Here is a 15118-nt window from a genome sequence, read left to right on the forward strand (position 1 = left end):
AATAGTTGGGGGCCTCTCTGGTTTCCGTCTTTGGTAAGTGCTGGGGCCCAGTCATTTCCTTTCTACAGGAGATGGCCTGAGTATTTTTTGAGGTGAGGTTTCACTGATCCCTAAAGGCAAGAAAGCTGCTGCTTCTAAGAAAGGCTCCATAATGTTCCCCAGCCTGGTCTTCTCCTCCCATTTCCCTCTTCCTTTCCCTATCTCCCCTTCCTCCTCCCCCAACTACATCTTGAATCCCACCCTGGCACTCTCCCAGACACTGCAGAGACTCAATGATTGGATTGTTGCCTTTCAAAATCCAGTCTACATTAAAATCATCTGCTAGGGCTGGGCAATTTCATTTCCAAAGCAAACTGAAAGATATTTTAAGCTCAGAATGAAAAAAAAAATACCTCCAGCAATTTTCATAGTTCTAATTCTAAAAGTAAAGGAAAAATGATCATTGGTTTCCTTCTAACAAAAGCAAAACAATTTTGATTCCAGATGGAAAGCTTGCCTTTAGCCAGGGCAAAATAGAGTTTGCAATTGGAGTAGGAGCTAATTTCTGGGAAACTGCAGAAATAATTTGGGGATAGTGAGTGAATGAATGAATGAATGAATGCATGCTTGGCTATGTGGATGGAAACTCTCTCTAGATCATAAGGTTTAGAAGACTAGGCCATAACTATTAGAAAGACCATTTTCCATGGATTTACAAGTGCCTCAAATTTGACCCCTCTCCTTCGTGTCATGACAATTTGGACACCCTTAAAAGATAGGATATTCTTTGTGTTCTTTATGAATTTATTATATTTTATTTCATTGTTTTATTTTATATGCAGACTGGGCCTGCACAAGAAAATGTAACAGCTGTGAAGTCTGCTAGCTAGTGTTACCATATTAAAGGAAAACACCTAAGTATTGTAGTTGTAGTAAATTCCTCCCGTCTTCAGGTCGTATCTACTTGGATATCGTAACGATACCTCAAACTTAGCAGGTTTAAAACAGAGCTCCTTATCTTCCCACCCAAACCTTACCTTCCCCCCGACTTTCCGATCACTGTAGACAGCACTGCTATCGTCCCTGTCTCACAAGCCATAACCTTGATATTATTCTCAGCTTATCTCTACTATTCAACTCACATATTCAATCTGACACCAATTCCTATGAGTTCTACCTTCATATCATCAATAAAATCCACCTCCACCTTTCTGCTCCATCCAAACTCTACCACAATGTTACAAGCACTTGTCTTATCCTGCCTAAACTACTGACTTAGTCTCCTTTGTGACTTTCCTGCCTCCTGTCTCTCCCTGCTTCAGTCCATACTTCACTCTGCTGCCCACTTCAGTGTGGCCTAGTGATAGAGCCTGGAAGTTGTAAGGACTTGGGTTCTAATCCTGGTTCCACCACTTGTCTGCTGTGTGACGTTGGGCAAGACACTTCACTTCTCTGTGTCTAAGTTGCCTCGTCTGTAAAATGGAGATTAAGATTGTGTGTCCCAAATGGGACTGGGGCTGTGTCCAACCCGATATGCTTGTGTCTACCCCAGTGCTTAGTACAGTGTGTGGCACACAGTAAGTGTGTAAAAAATACCATAATTATTATTATTATCATTATTATTTTCTACAAAAACATTGCTCCAGAATCTCTAATGGTTGCCCCATCTACCTCCACATCAAACAGAACCTCCTTACCAAACAGAGCCTCCTCAAAGCACTTACCTTATCCTCTCCTAAATTATTACCTCACTGATTTCCTACTATGACTCGACATGCTCATTTTGCTCCTCTAACACCAACCCAATCACTGTACCTTGATCTCATCTATCTTGCCACCGATGTCTTGCCCATGTCCTGCCTCTCACCTGGAACTCCTTCCCCCTTCATATCTGACAGATGATCACTCTCCCATTCAAAACCTAATTAAAATCATATCTCCAAGAGGCCTTCCCCCTAAGTCCTCATTTCCACTGCTCCCTCTCCCTTTTGCATCATCCTTGCACTTGGATTTGTATCCTTTATTCACCCCACCCTCAGCGCCACTACACCTATGTACATTACCAAAATTTATTTTAATGTCTGTCTTCTCCTCTAGACTGTAAGCTCACTGTGGGCAGGGAACATGTCTACCAACTCTGTTATATTGTACTCTCCCAACTGCTTAGCACAGTGCTCTGCACACAAGAAGTTCTCAATAAATATGATTGATAATAAAACTTCCACTTCAGCAGATAATCGGTTAGTTGGGAGCCCTATGATTCAGGTACATCTGCCTTTTTCCAAAGCCTGTCCCGGCCCCCTTTTCCCCTACCCCTCAGAGCTCCCTGATAGATCAATGAAGATGAGGGATAAAATTTTAGAATTTGGACAGTGAAAGGGCCACCATTCCTGAGCTTCCCTTTCAAAAGGCAGTTTCTTCTTTAAATTATTTGGAGGGACAAGAACTCCATGACAGGAGACCCAGACTCCAAAAACCCTACCAAAATCTAGAAAGTTTCTCAAGGGCACACATTACTATGATGGACTTGGATGCATTACCTTCAAGGGAATAATTTATTGATAATTTAAAGATATTTATATTAATTTATAGAGAAGCAGCATGGCTCAGTGGAAAGAGGCCAGGCTTGGGAGTCAGAGGTCATGCGTTCTAATCTCAGCTCCGCTGCTTGCCAGCTGTGTGACTTTGGGCAAGTCACTTAACTTCTCTGTGCCTCAGTTACCTCATCTGTAAAATGGGGATTAAAACTGTGAGCCCCACGTGGGGCAACCTGATCACCTTGTATCCCCCCAGCGTTTAGAACAGTGCTTTGCACATAGTAAGCGCTTAACAAATACCACCATTATTATTATTATTATTATCATTGTTTTTTCCATTCAGAAAAGGTGGAGAATTTCCATGAAGCACTAAAAAAATCAAAATATAAATGATGGAAGATATGAAAAATCTCTACTGTGGGGAAAGTTGCCATCAAGAAACTTTAAAAACTGTAGTCAAAGACCAACAGGCACCATCCTTTGGAGCTAGTTACTTGTTCCATTTGAAAATGGAGAAATGATTGTAATATCTTAAATTTGTAAAGCTCTTTATTGTTCCAAGGCATTCATCTTGAGAAGATGGAGAGAAGGTGGCCTTTATTGAGGGTAAAACAATATCAGGGCTTGAAATGCATCCCAATGAAAAGGGTTTTTGCTGTGTCTCCATCTCAAAAGAAACACTTACACAGAGATGTTTGTACACATTACAAACCAAAAAACTGACAGTGAAATGAAATGATTCCCAGACATCAGAATATTCTTTTTTCCTGCCAAATAAAGTTATTTCCTTCTCCCATCAGCACTAAGTGTATCTGAACCAAAGATCCCCTCTCAGGTTTGCACCTGGAGAGTTCCTAGTACTCTGCCAGTCTCAACTACAGGAGGGAGAATGAAACAGAGGCATATCCATTCCATTCCTAGCTTGGCCAGTGGCTAGTGAGTGGAAGGCAATCTGCTACACATCAAAACTCACCTGTGCTCAGCAACAGCAGCACAGGGGAGAGTCAAGGGCAGAAACTCAAGTTTCCTGTGTGGAAGGAGGCCGTGGTAAACCACTTCTGTATTTTTACCAAGAAAATTCTATGGCTACACTACCAGAACAATTGCAGATGGAGGTGGGGCATTCTGGGAAGGATGTGTCCATGGCATCTCTATGGGTCTGAGGTGACTCAACAGCATAAGACAAGAACCAAAGCTGTCCACTGACACTTATTTGACTATCTCAAACAAAATACCAGGTTGGTAGAGCCTGTTGTGGGCAGGGATTGTCTCTCTTTATTGCTGAATTGTACTTTCCAAGAGCTTAAATACAGTGCTGTGCACACAGTAAGTGCTAAATAAATATGATTCAATGAATTGGATCTATCAATTAATGGTATTTATTGAGTGCTTTCTGTGTGTAGAGCACTGCAATAAGTTAATAATAATGATGGCATTTGTTGGGAGAGTACAGTACAAGAGAGTAGGTATAGAAGATCCCTGTCCCCAGTGAGCTTACAGACTAGAGAGGGAGACAGACATCAAAATAAATTACAGATGGATACGTACATAAGTTCTGTGGGGCTCAGGGAGGGGTGAATATTAAAATGCTTAAGAACAGACCCACTTGTATAGGCCACACAAAAGAGAGGGCTTAATGAAATGAAGGATTAGTCCAGTAAGGCCTCTTGGAGGAGATGTGATTTTAGGAGGGCTTTTAAGATGGGGAGAGTGGTGGTAGTATATGAAGGGGGAGGGAGTTCCAGGCCAGAAGGACCAAGAAGTTCCAAAGGGAGGACATGGACAAGGAGCTGGCAGTGAGATAGATGAGATCAAGGTAAAATGAGTAGATTGGCTTTGGAGAAGCAAAGCATGCAGACTGGGCTGTAAGAAATCAGCAAGGTAAGATAGGCCTGGGCGAGTTGATTAAGTGCTTTAAAGCCAAAGGTAAAGAATTTCTGTTTGATGCAGAGGTGGATAGGCAAACAGAGGTTTTTAAGGAGAGGGAAAATGTGGAATGAACATATTTCCTTTTTAGAAAAATGATCCAAACAGAAAAGTGGAGTATGGACTGGAATGGGACAGGAAGCAGGCAGGTCAGCAAGAAGGTTGCTGCAATAGTCAAGATGGAATATGATAAGTGCTTGGATCAGTGTGATAGCAGTTTGGATGGAAAGAAAGCAGAGTGAAATGGATCCTTTTCCTAGTAAAATGAAAATACCATGCATGGAGACAACATTCACAAACTGGACGTTTTTGAGTGCCTGAATGAAACCTCCCAGGACTGCGTTCTAAATTTCACCCAGGTCAAACCTTTGAAATGAAAGATTCACCTTTAAATGAACAAGAGAAATGACACTATAAAGATGGAACGCAGCATCCTCAACTCAGTTGTTTATCCATAGAAGACTCCTTTCTTTGGTAATTAACTGACTCAAGAAACATTCATTCATTCATTTGGATTTATTAAGCACTTACTGTGTGTAAGCGCTTGGGAGACTACAATACAACAATAAGGAGACACGTTCCCTGCCTACCATGAGCTTAATTGGACAGGCAGGCAGCACAGGTGAGAAGATTGCCTTTTTTTACATGTTGTATTTACTTTATATAGAGCCTTGCCCACAATCTTTCCAAAGCCTCTACTTCAGGAGAGACGCCTCTTTCTTTACTGTCTTGTATCAGACGTACCTGCCTGCTGCCATTGTTTCCCAGAAATCCCTTGTTATGCCTCACTGTTTCTGTTGCTCTCCTTTATTGTAGTCACCCTACTTCAGCTTAGCACATAGCAGCTGTTTGGTATCTTGCTAATATTTCTCCGCATGTATCTTGTCTGTGAAAATATATAGCAATGAACTTCCCTTAGATCCCAGTGGACGGATTGCATTTCAAAATCCCGTTATTTGTGACCCTGACTTGCCAGTTAATGTCAGGTATTGTAAAGTAAGGCAGATGAAAGTGTGGCTGAGCATTCAAAATTGATGCCTGCAGAAGAGCCAGGTCTCTGTCATATAAAAGATCAGATTCTGTAGGGGAAACATCAATATGGAAAAAAACAAAGGTATGATCATGCTGTGCATAAGGGAAGATCGTTAGGGTGTGAGAGGCTTTAATTAAAACCAAACTAACTATAATGAAGGAGAAAATTTACCTGCTAGTCTCCCTCTCCCACCTGCCATAATCCTAGACAGTTTTCTATGCTACAGCCACCACTCTCTAGGAAGGACTTCCTTTCTTCCCCCACTCCAAGAGAAACTGGGTTCTAGTCTTGGTTCTGCCACTTTCCTGTTGCTTGGGTAAATCACTTAATTTCTCTGTGCCTCAGCTTTCTCATCTGTAAAATGGGGATTGAATAGTTGTTCTCCCACCTACTTAGATTGTTAGCCCTGTGTGGGACAGGGACTGTGTCTGATCTCCACATATATCTACCACAGCACTTGGCCCAGTGCTTGGCACATAGTAAGTGCTTACCAAATACCCCTATTATTATTGCCATTATTGATATTATTATCATTTATTTTCTCTGCTACTGCTGTTTCATGAATTACTTCTCTTTGGCTGCTCCCTGGGCTCCCCAGGAAGTTATCATCATTGCTGCTGTTACTACCTGAAACAATTTCACCTTCCCCATTCCCTGTTTTCTTTGCCCCTGGAACCAAAAGCTGAAGGGCAGGGGTTCGGGATGCCATGGAGGAAGATGTCAGACTGTGTGGATGTGTGGATCTCTGTATTAAAGTGACATTATTATCAACATATCTGGGCTCTGAACATTACTTAGCAGAAGATCATCTGGGCAGCAGAGTGTGGATGAAAGGGGAAGTGGAAGGAGGCAGGGAAACCAACACAGAGGCTGATGCAATAGTCTAATCATGATATGCAGAATCGCGAAGCAGCGTGGCTCAGTGGAAAAAGCCTGGGCTTGGGAGTCAGAGGTCATGGGTTCTAATCCCAGATCTGCCACTTGTCAGCTGTGTGACCTTGGGCAAGTCGCTTAACTTCTCTATGCCTCAGTTACCTCATCTGTAAAATGGGGGTGAAGACTGTGAGCCCTACTTGAGACAACCTGATTACCTTGTATCTACCCCAGCGCTTAGAATAGTAGTTGGCACATAGTAAGCACTTACATACCAACATCATTATTATGATTATATGATGAGCACTTGAACTAGGGTAGTAGCTGTATAGATGGAGAGGAAGTGGTGGGTCTTCAAATTGTTTTTGAGAAAAAAGAGGCAGGTTTTATATTATAGATTGGGGGTCAGACCAGAATGATAGTAAGGATTTGAGGATAATAACAATGTGGCAGACTTGGGCCACAGGAATAATAGTGGGGTTGTAATCAGAGACGGGGAAGTTGAAAGGAGGAGAGAGTTTGGGAGGGAAGATGAAGAGTTCATCTTGAGTTTGTCATATTGGCGAGCCTCCAAGTGGAGATGTTCTGGAGGCAAGAGGAAATATGGGATTGGATAAGAGGTATGCCATCAAGTGAGGGAACGGTTATCATTCTGACTGCAGAGGTAACGTCTCAAAAGTTGGAACAATGGCTGTTTCTTTACATGTTCTCTATCCTTCATAGGACCTCCTCTTCAAAGGAGGGGCATGTATTTGAACGATCGTTGAAGTACTGTCTGCAATCTCAGCAAGGTTTTCTCCATGGGGAACAGTCATATGACAGAGTGGAGTCAGATACACTTTTTAAAGTAAAGCTGGTGCTGGCACGGTGTATTGTGGCACATAGATTCTTCAGTACCATATTATAAGTCTTTGGTTTGGTGGTGGGCATGTTGCCCTGGTTCTCTTCAGTTTTATTCATTCATTCATTCATTCATTCATTCATTCAATAGTATTTATTGAGCGCTTACTATGTACAGAGCACTGTACTAAGCGCTTGGAATGTACAAATCGGCAGCATCAGAGACAGTCCTTGCCCTTTGATGGGCTTACAGTCTAATCAGGGGAGACAGGCAGACAAGAAAAATGGCAATGAATACAGTCAAGGGGAAGAACATCTCATTAAAACAATGGCAAATAAATAGAATCAGGGTGATGTACATCTCATTAAACTAAACAAATAGGGTGATGAAGATGTATACAGTTGAGCGGATGAGTACAGTGCTGAGGGGATGGGACGGGAGAGGGGGAGGAGCAGAGGGAAAGGGGGGAGAAGAGGGTTTAGCTGCAGAGAGGTGAAGGGGGGGTAGAGGGAGCAGAGGGAAAAGGGGGGAGCTCAGTCTGGGAAGGCCTCTTGAAGGAGGTGAGCTTAAGTAGGGATTTGAAGAGGGGAAGAGAATTAGATTGTCAGAGGTGAGGAGGGAGGGCATTCCAGGACTGTGGGAGGACGTGGCCCAGGAGTCAACGGCGGGATAGGCGAGACTGAGGGTCGGTGAGGAGCTGGGTGGCAGAGGAGCGGAGCGTGTGGGGTGGGCAGTAGAAAGAGAGAAGGGAGGAGAGGTAGGAAGGGGCAAGGTGGTGGAGAGCCTTGAAGACTAAAGTGAGAAGTTTTTGTTTTGTGCAGGGGTTGAGAGGCAACCACTGGAGGTTTTTAAGAAGGTGAGTGATATGCCCAGAGCATGTCTGCAGGAAGATGAGCCAGGCAGCGGAGTGAAGAATAGACTGGAGCGGGGCGAGAGAGGAGGAAGGGAGATCAGAGAGAAGGCTGACACAGTAGTCTAGCCAGGATATTACGAGAGCCTGTAGAAGTAAGGTAGCCATTTGGGTGGAGAGGAAAGGGCAGATCTTGGCCATATTGTAAAGGTGACACCAGCAGGTCTTGGTAACGGATTGGATGTGTGGGGTGAACGAGAGAGACGAGTCAAAGATGACACCGAGTTTGCGGGCCTGAGAGACGGGAAGGATGGTCGTACCATCCATGGTGATAAGAAAGTCTGGGAGAGGACTGGGCTTGGGAGGGAAGATGAGGAGCTCAGTTTTGGTCATGTTGAGTTTTAGGTGGCAGAAATCCAGGTGGAGACATCCTGGAGGCAGAAGGAGATGCGAGCCTGAAGGGAGGGGGAGAGGACAGGGGCAGAGATGTAGATCTGTGTGTCATCTGCGTAGAGATGGTAGTTGAAGCAGTGAGAGCGAATGAGTTCACCAAGGGAGTGAGTGTAAATGGAGAACAGAAGAGGGCCGAGAACTGACCCTTGAGGAACTCCAACAGTTAGAGGATGGGAGGGAGAGGAGGAGCCTGTGAAGGAGACCGAGAATGACCGGCCAGAGAGATAAGAGGAGAACCAGGAGAGGACGGAGTCCGTGAAGCCAAGGTTAGATAAGGTGTGGAGGAGAAGGGGATGGTCGACAGTGTCAAAGGCAGCAGAGAGGTCAAGGAGGATCAGAATGGAGTAGGAGCCATTGGATTTGGCAAGAAGGAGGTCATGGGTGACCTTAGAGAGAGCAGTCTCGGTAGAGTGGAGGGGACGGAAGCCGGATTGGAGGGGGTCCAGGAGAGAATGGGAGTTAAGGAATTCTAAGCAGCAAGTGTAGACGACTCGTTCTAGGTTTTTGGAAAGGAAGGGTAGTAGGGAGATAGGGTGATAACTGGAAGGGAAAGTGGGGTCGAGAGAGGGTTTTTTTAGGATGGGGGAGACATAGGCATGTTTGAAGGCAGAGGGGAAGGAGCCACTGGAGAGTGAGCGGTTAAAGATAGAAGTTAAGGAGAGGAGGAGGGCAGGGGCGATGGTTTTTATAAGGTGAGCGGGAATGGGGTCCGAGGCGCAGGTGGAGGGGGTGGCACTTGCGAGGAGGGAGGAGATCTCCTCTGAGGTTACTGCAGGGAAGGATGGGAAAGTAGGGGAGAAGGCTGGGGGGGGAGGCAAGAGGGGGAGGGGTGACTTTGGGGAGCTCAGACCTGATTGTGTTGATTTTTGTGATGAAGTAGGTGGCCAGATCATTGGGGGTGAGAGATGGGGGAGGGGGAGGAACGGGGGGCTAAGGAGAGAGTTAAAGGAACAATTGGAGGGGGCGACGGGCGTGGGTGTCGATGAAGGAGGAGAAGAAGTTTTGCCTGGCGGAGGAGAGAGCAGAGTTAAGGCAGGAAAGGATAAATTTTAAATGTATGAGGTCAGCTTGGTGCTTGGACTTTCGCCAGCTCAAGCAAAGGAGCGTAGGAGGCAGATGGAGGAGGTGATCCAGGGCTGTGGGTTAGTAGAGCGAGAGCAGCGGAGGGAAAGGGGGGCAAGAGAGTTGAGATGAGTAGAGAGGGTGGAGTTGAGAGTGGAGACCTGATCATCGAGAGTGGGAAGTGAAGACAGGGGGGGCAAGGTGGGGAGAGATGCTTTTTGAAAGACGGATGGGATCAAGAGAGTGGAGGTCTCTGTGGGGGAGTAGCAAAGATTTGCAGGGGGAGGGAGTGTGAGAGATGAGGCAGGTGAGAAGGTTATGGTCAGAGAGAGGGATTTCAGAGTTGGTGCGGGAGGAGGTAGTGCAGCGGTAGGAGATGACGAGATCGAGGGTGTGACCGAGTCGGTGAGTGGGCACGGTATGGTGGAGCAGGAGGTCGGCAGAGTCGAGGAGGGATAGCAGGCGGGGGGCAGAGGAGTCATCGGGTACATCCATGTGGATGTTGAAGTCTCCGAGGATCAGAGTGGGCAGAGAGAAGGAGAGAAGGAAGGTGAGAAAGGGGTCTAGGTGGTTGAAGAAGTCGGAGGTAGGACCAGGAGGCCGGTAGATGACAGCGACAAGTATCTGGAGGGGGTGGTAGAGGCGAATGATATGGGCTTCGAAGGAGGGGAAGGAGAGGGAGGGGGGAGGAGGGATAGTGAGGAAGCGGCAATGGGGTGAGAGGAGGAAGTCGACGTCTCCTCCCTTTCCGGTGAGTCTGGGGGAGTGGGAGAAGGAGAGGCCTCCGCTGGAGAGAACAGCGGCGAAGACCGTGTCTTCGGGAGTGAGCCACGTTTCCGAAAGGGCGAGGAGGAGGAGAGAGCGGGATAGGAAATGGTCATGGATGAAAGGTAGTTTACCTGTAATGGAGCGGGGGTTCCAGAAGCCAAACTTGAAAGTAGCTGTAGGTGCAAGGGGGGGAAAGGGGGGAGTACGGGAGTAGGGGAGGGTTTGGATGGGAAGGAGGTGGCGGGGCCCTGGACGGGGAGAGGGGGATGAGGGGTAGTGGTGAGACAGGAGGACTGGGATGGGGCGTGGGTGGGGAAGAGGGAAGGGGGGAGGGGGTGAGGAGGGGGTTTGGTGGGGGGGAGAGTAGGGGGAGGGAGAAGAGGGGCAGCGCTGGTAAAGCAGGGTTCTAGGGCGGGGGATGGGTGGGGAGGAGGCAGAAGAGAGAGCGGGAAAGAGCTGGGCGAGAGAGGGGAAGGGGAAGGGGAGGATAGGAAGGGGCGGGAGGGAGGAGGGGGGGTGGAGGGACATGGTGAGGCCAGAGAGGTAGGTTGCAGCACTGACAACAGTAAACAATAACAAGCGAAATCGGTAATATAGCAACATGATACAGTATGATACAATATAATAATGTTAATAAGCGGGCGATGACCAGGGTTGGGCGTCGACTTGATTAAGAGTCGACCTGATCAAACTCAAAATCAAGAGGCTAGCGGCCGAGAGAGTCCTGGAGCTCATGACCAAATATCTCTGAGGCGGCGGCAGGAGCCCTGAGGTTGTCCGGGGGGGAGGGAAGGGGGGGTTGCGGGCTTGGCGGTGGTTAAGGCAAGGTGACACAGTGAGAACAAGGACATCGTCGCCCGGGGTGGGGGCGGGGGCGGGGGAGATGAATCACCTCACGGGGGAAGAAGGGGTGAGGCCTTCCCAAAATGGCAGCTTCAGGCGGGGGGGGGGGGGCAGTTGAGGAGCACAATGTCCCTGGGCCCGAGCAGGGGAGCACAATGTCCCCAGGGGCGGGCAGGGGGGCGCAATGTCCCCGGGCCCGAGCAGGGGAGCACAATGTCCCCAGGGCTGAGCAGGGGGGCAGAATAGGGGCTGGGGGGGACGATCCTTAGTGTCGGAGTTCCCGAGTGGGGGTGCGGAGGTCCATGTTGGAAAAGGATGAGGCGGGCGCAGGGCCGGGCGGTCCAAGGCTCAGCTCCCCGGGGGAGGCGGAGGAGGCGCGGATGAGTCGGCGAGGGGAAGGCGAAGTGGGGGGCTTGTCGGGAATCGGGGCCGGGCGGGCCGAGGCTGCGCCTCAGGGGAGCAGAGGACCCGAGCGCACGTGGTGATGGCTCCGAGGGTCCAGGCGGTGACAAGGCTCAGCTCCTGGAAGAGAGAGGCGGTCCCGGAGTGGATGAGTCGGCGGTCGGCGGCCAAAGAGCTGCTAAAGAGCTAGCCGGGAATTGGGGCCAGGCGGTCCAAGTATCCGCTACAAGGGAGGAGAGCTTCCGAGTCCATGTGGTGGCCGATTCACTCGGGAACAAGTTTTAGCTAACCCTCATTCGTCAAGGATAGTCCATTATCTTGATCTGCCTGTCACAGTACCGACATTTCTTTTGTCAGGATGAAGCACACATACACGGTGTCAGCAGTGCAATGTTTGATGAGTATACATTGAAGATATAAGTTTCTGCAACTATATTTCAGTCAGACATGGGAAACAGACATCTGGACAGAAGAGCAGGAAACATGCTGCCTCCATTCCCAGTGTGCGGAAAATCATCTAATGAGAACTTTTGGGAGTGACATCACTGAACTTCTTTTTCATAACCTGGTGTCTGTGAAGGAAGTGCAAGTCAGGAGGGATTAAATAAAAAAGAACAACCTGAGATGAGTGATTGAGGTAAATGCAGTTTTTGGTAAAGTAACATTGCTAAAGAGGGATAAAGGAGTCAGGAACAAGGGTAAGAAACAAAACAAGGAGCCATTGGCAGGTATGCCAACCAATCAATCAACAGTATTTATTGACTGCTTATTCTGTGCTGTGAACTATCCTAAGCGACTGGGATGGAAAAATACAATAGAGTTGGTAGACATGATCCCTACTCCCAAGGAGCTTACCATCAGATCTGGGGGTTTTACCCATCTGGTAGTGACTTCCGAAATGAGAAGAGTGGCCATCTCTTTAAACAATGGTGAGCTTCTCTATGCATTGTAGGTCCTTATCCTTGAAGGTGGGAGATGTTTTAGAAGATAATTGATCATTTGGACTGAGTTTTTGTTGTCTAATATAGAGCATGCTTTCTATAGAAACTGACCACAGAAAATAGCTGCCATGAGAAACAGGGGGCACCTAGGCAGAGAAAATGGAGTTAAATGTGAAAGAGGGCATGATTGGAGGAAGAGAGGTGAGGGAGGTGACAATGAGAGAGAACAAATCAGAGGTGAATGCCAACTTCTTTCATTCATTACTAAGGTTTATTGAGCACCTTCTGCATGTACCTAAGACCAACCCTCCCCATAAAAAATTTACAGTCTGATAGAGAGGGAAGAGGTAAAGACAAACACAGAAACAACTAACAATTAAACATCAGAAATAACATAACAAATCAGCATCTTTGTCCCTACATAACCCCAGTCTGATAACATAAGAATCTACAACATTCAAAATGTTCACAAAGACTGTGCCACCCTCCTCTACCCACCCTTCACTCTGTGATGGCAGAAGGCATTTCTGGGAATGAGGGCAGAGGCCTTGAACCTCCAAACCATCTGATCTCAATGGTAGGGGGCTCAGGCCGTGATCATTACTACTTCACCTGTCTCCTTCTTGTCCTCAGTGGATTCCCACAATGCCTCATTTATTGTTAATAATAATAATAATGATAATTATAATGGTATTTTAAGCACTTACTATGTGCCAAGCACTGTTCTAAGCACTAGGCTATATAGAAGGTAATCAGGTTGTCCCACGAGGGGCTCACAGTTTTCATCTCCATTTTACAGATGAGGTAACTGAGGCACAGAGAAGTTAAATGACTTGCCCAAAGTCACACAGCTGACAAGTGGCAGAGGCAGGATAAGAACCCATGACCTCTGACTTCCAAGCCCGTGCTCTTTCCACTGAGAAGCGGCGTGGCTCAGTGGAAAGAGCGCAGGCTTGGGAGTCAGAGATCATGCGTTCTAATCCCAGCTCCGCTGCTAGTCAGCTGTGTGACATTGGGCAAGTCACTTAACTTCTCTGTGCCTCAGTTACCTCATCTGTCAAATGGGGATTAAAACTGTGAGCCCCACAGGGGACAAACTGATCACCTTGTATCCCCCAGCGCTTAGAACAGTGCTTTGCACATAGTAAGCGCTTAACAAATACCACAATTTATTTTAAAGTCACACTGCTTCTCCATTACAGATCTTAACAGCATTTATTGGGTATCCATCATACTCTACTAGGCTCTGGTACTACAGTTTAGAGGTTAGACGTAAGCGCTTTGTCCTCAAGGAGTTTCCAGTTTAAAAGGAAAGAAAACATTAACCAGTGTAAATAAACACACACACACACACAAACTTATAGACTTGTTCCTAGAGGGATGAGATTAATTAGAAAAATCAATCAATGGTATTTATTGAGTCCTTACTGTGTGCAGAGCACTGTATATAGTGTTTGCCCTGTAAAAAGCTTCCTGGAGGAGGTGGCCTTGAACTGGAATCTAAAAGAGAAAAAAGGAGTGGTACTGGTACTATGTGTCAGAACAGGGAGGCAGTTCCATATATAAAGAACAACTTGGCAAAGTGGTAGAGGATTGGCTAGGGGCATGAGGAGGCTGGGAGAAGGCAACCTTAGCTGGCTTGGAGACTGGGGCTTGGGCTTAGCAGGAGATGAGAACAGATTGGTAGGAGAAGGGCCATTTGTGAAGAGATTGGAAGAAATAGTTAGAAGCTTAGATTCTGGGAAAAGTGGACTCATTAAAAGTGTAAATTCCTTTGGAGAAATAAACAGCCAACTACAGGCAGATACAAAAGGCAACATCTGAAAACAATGACCATATATGAGAAATATAGCATTTCCTGGAGACTACCTATCTATCTACTTGCAAGATAGGCCCAAGTCACTATCTAAGAAGGAGAACTGGTATTTTATCCCCATTTTACCATTGATTGATTAATTGATTTTACAGATGAAGAAACTGAGACTCAGAGAAGTTAAGTGACTTGCCCATTGCCACACAACAGGCAGGTGGGGGAGGCGGGAAATGAACCCTGGTTTCCCAACTCCCAGTCCCATGCTTTTTCCACTAGACCACATGTAGAAATATTCTTCCAATTGGTTGAGGACATTTTGCATTTTACTTCTGCCTCAACCTGTTGGCAATCCCACCCCATTTAGTGGCATCTGCAGATTTGATGAGCAGACTCTCAACTCTCTATTGTAAGCCATTAATAGTTAAGTTGAAGAAGTTCGGGAGAGGACCTATACTTGAGGGACACCCCTAAAAATGGCCTTCATATTGCTACTGAGGAATTGATAACTACCCTTTGTGAGTGAGCCTTCAGTGCATCTACTTCACTGTTATGGTCAAGACCAAACTGACCCAACATTCAGACGAGAATCCTGGGTGGACAGAATTGAAAGCTTTACTAAAGCCTAAATAGATTACCTCTATTGATGCCCTCTTCTCTTCCTTCCAGAGCAAGTGGGACTTGTTAATGACAATGATAATGATGATAATAATATTTGTGAAGCACTTACAGTTTATTGAACACTTATTGTGTGTAGAACACTGTACTGTGTACTGGAGGAGCAGCAGTGTGATGCAGTA

General features: G+C 46.5%; 1 non-coding gene across 1 annotated transcript; it reads left to right on the forward strand.

Annotated features, from left to right (window-relative positions):
• Nucleotides 1-3341: 3341 nt before the first annotated feature.
• LOC114806841 lies at nt 3342-3479 on the forward strand. Its single transcript, XR_003754899.1, has one exon. It is a non-coding gene; the product is annotated as a small nucleolar RNA SNORA7 (small nucleolar RNA).
• Nucleotides 3480-15118: the final 11639 nt, after the last annotated feature.

Source organism: Ornithorhynchus anatinus, chromosome X1 (assembly GCF_004115215.2).
Source record: "Ornithorhynchus anatinus isolate Pmale09 chromosome X1, mOrnAna1.pri.v4, whole genome shotgun sequence".
NCBI classification, from domain to species: domain Eukaryota; kingdom Metazoa; phylum Chordata; class Mammalia; order Monotremata; family Ornithorhynchidae; genus Ornithorhynchus; species Ornithorhynchus anatinus.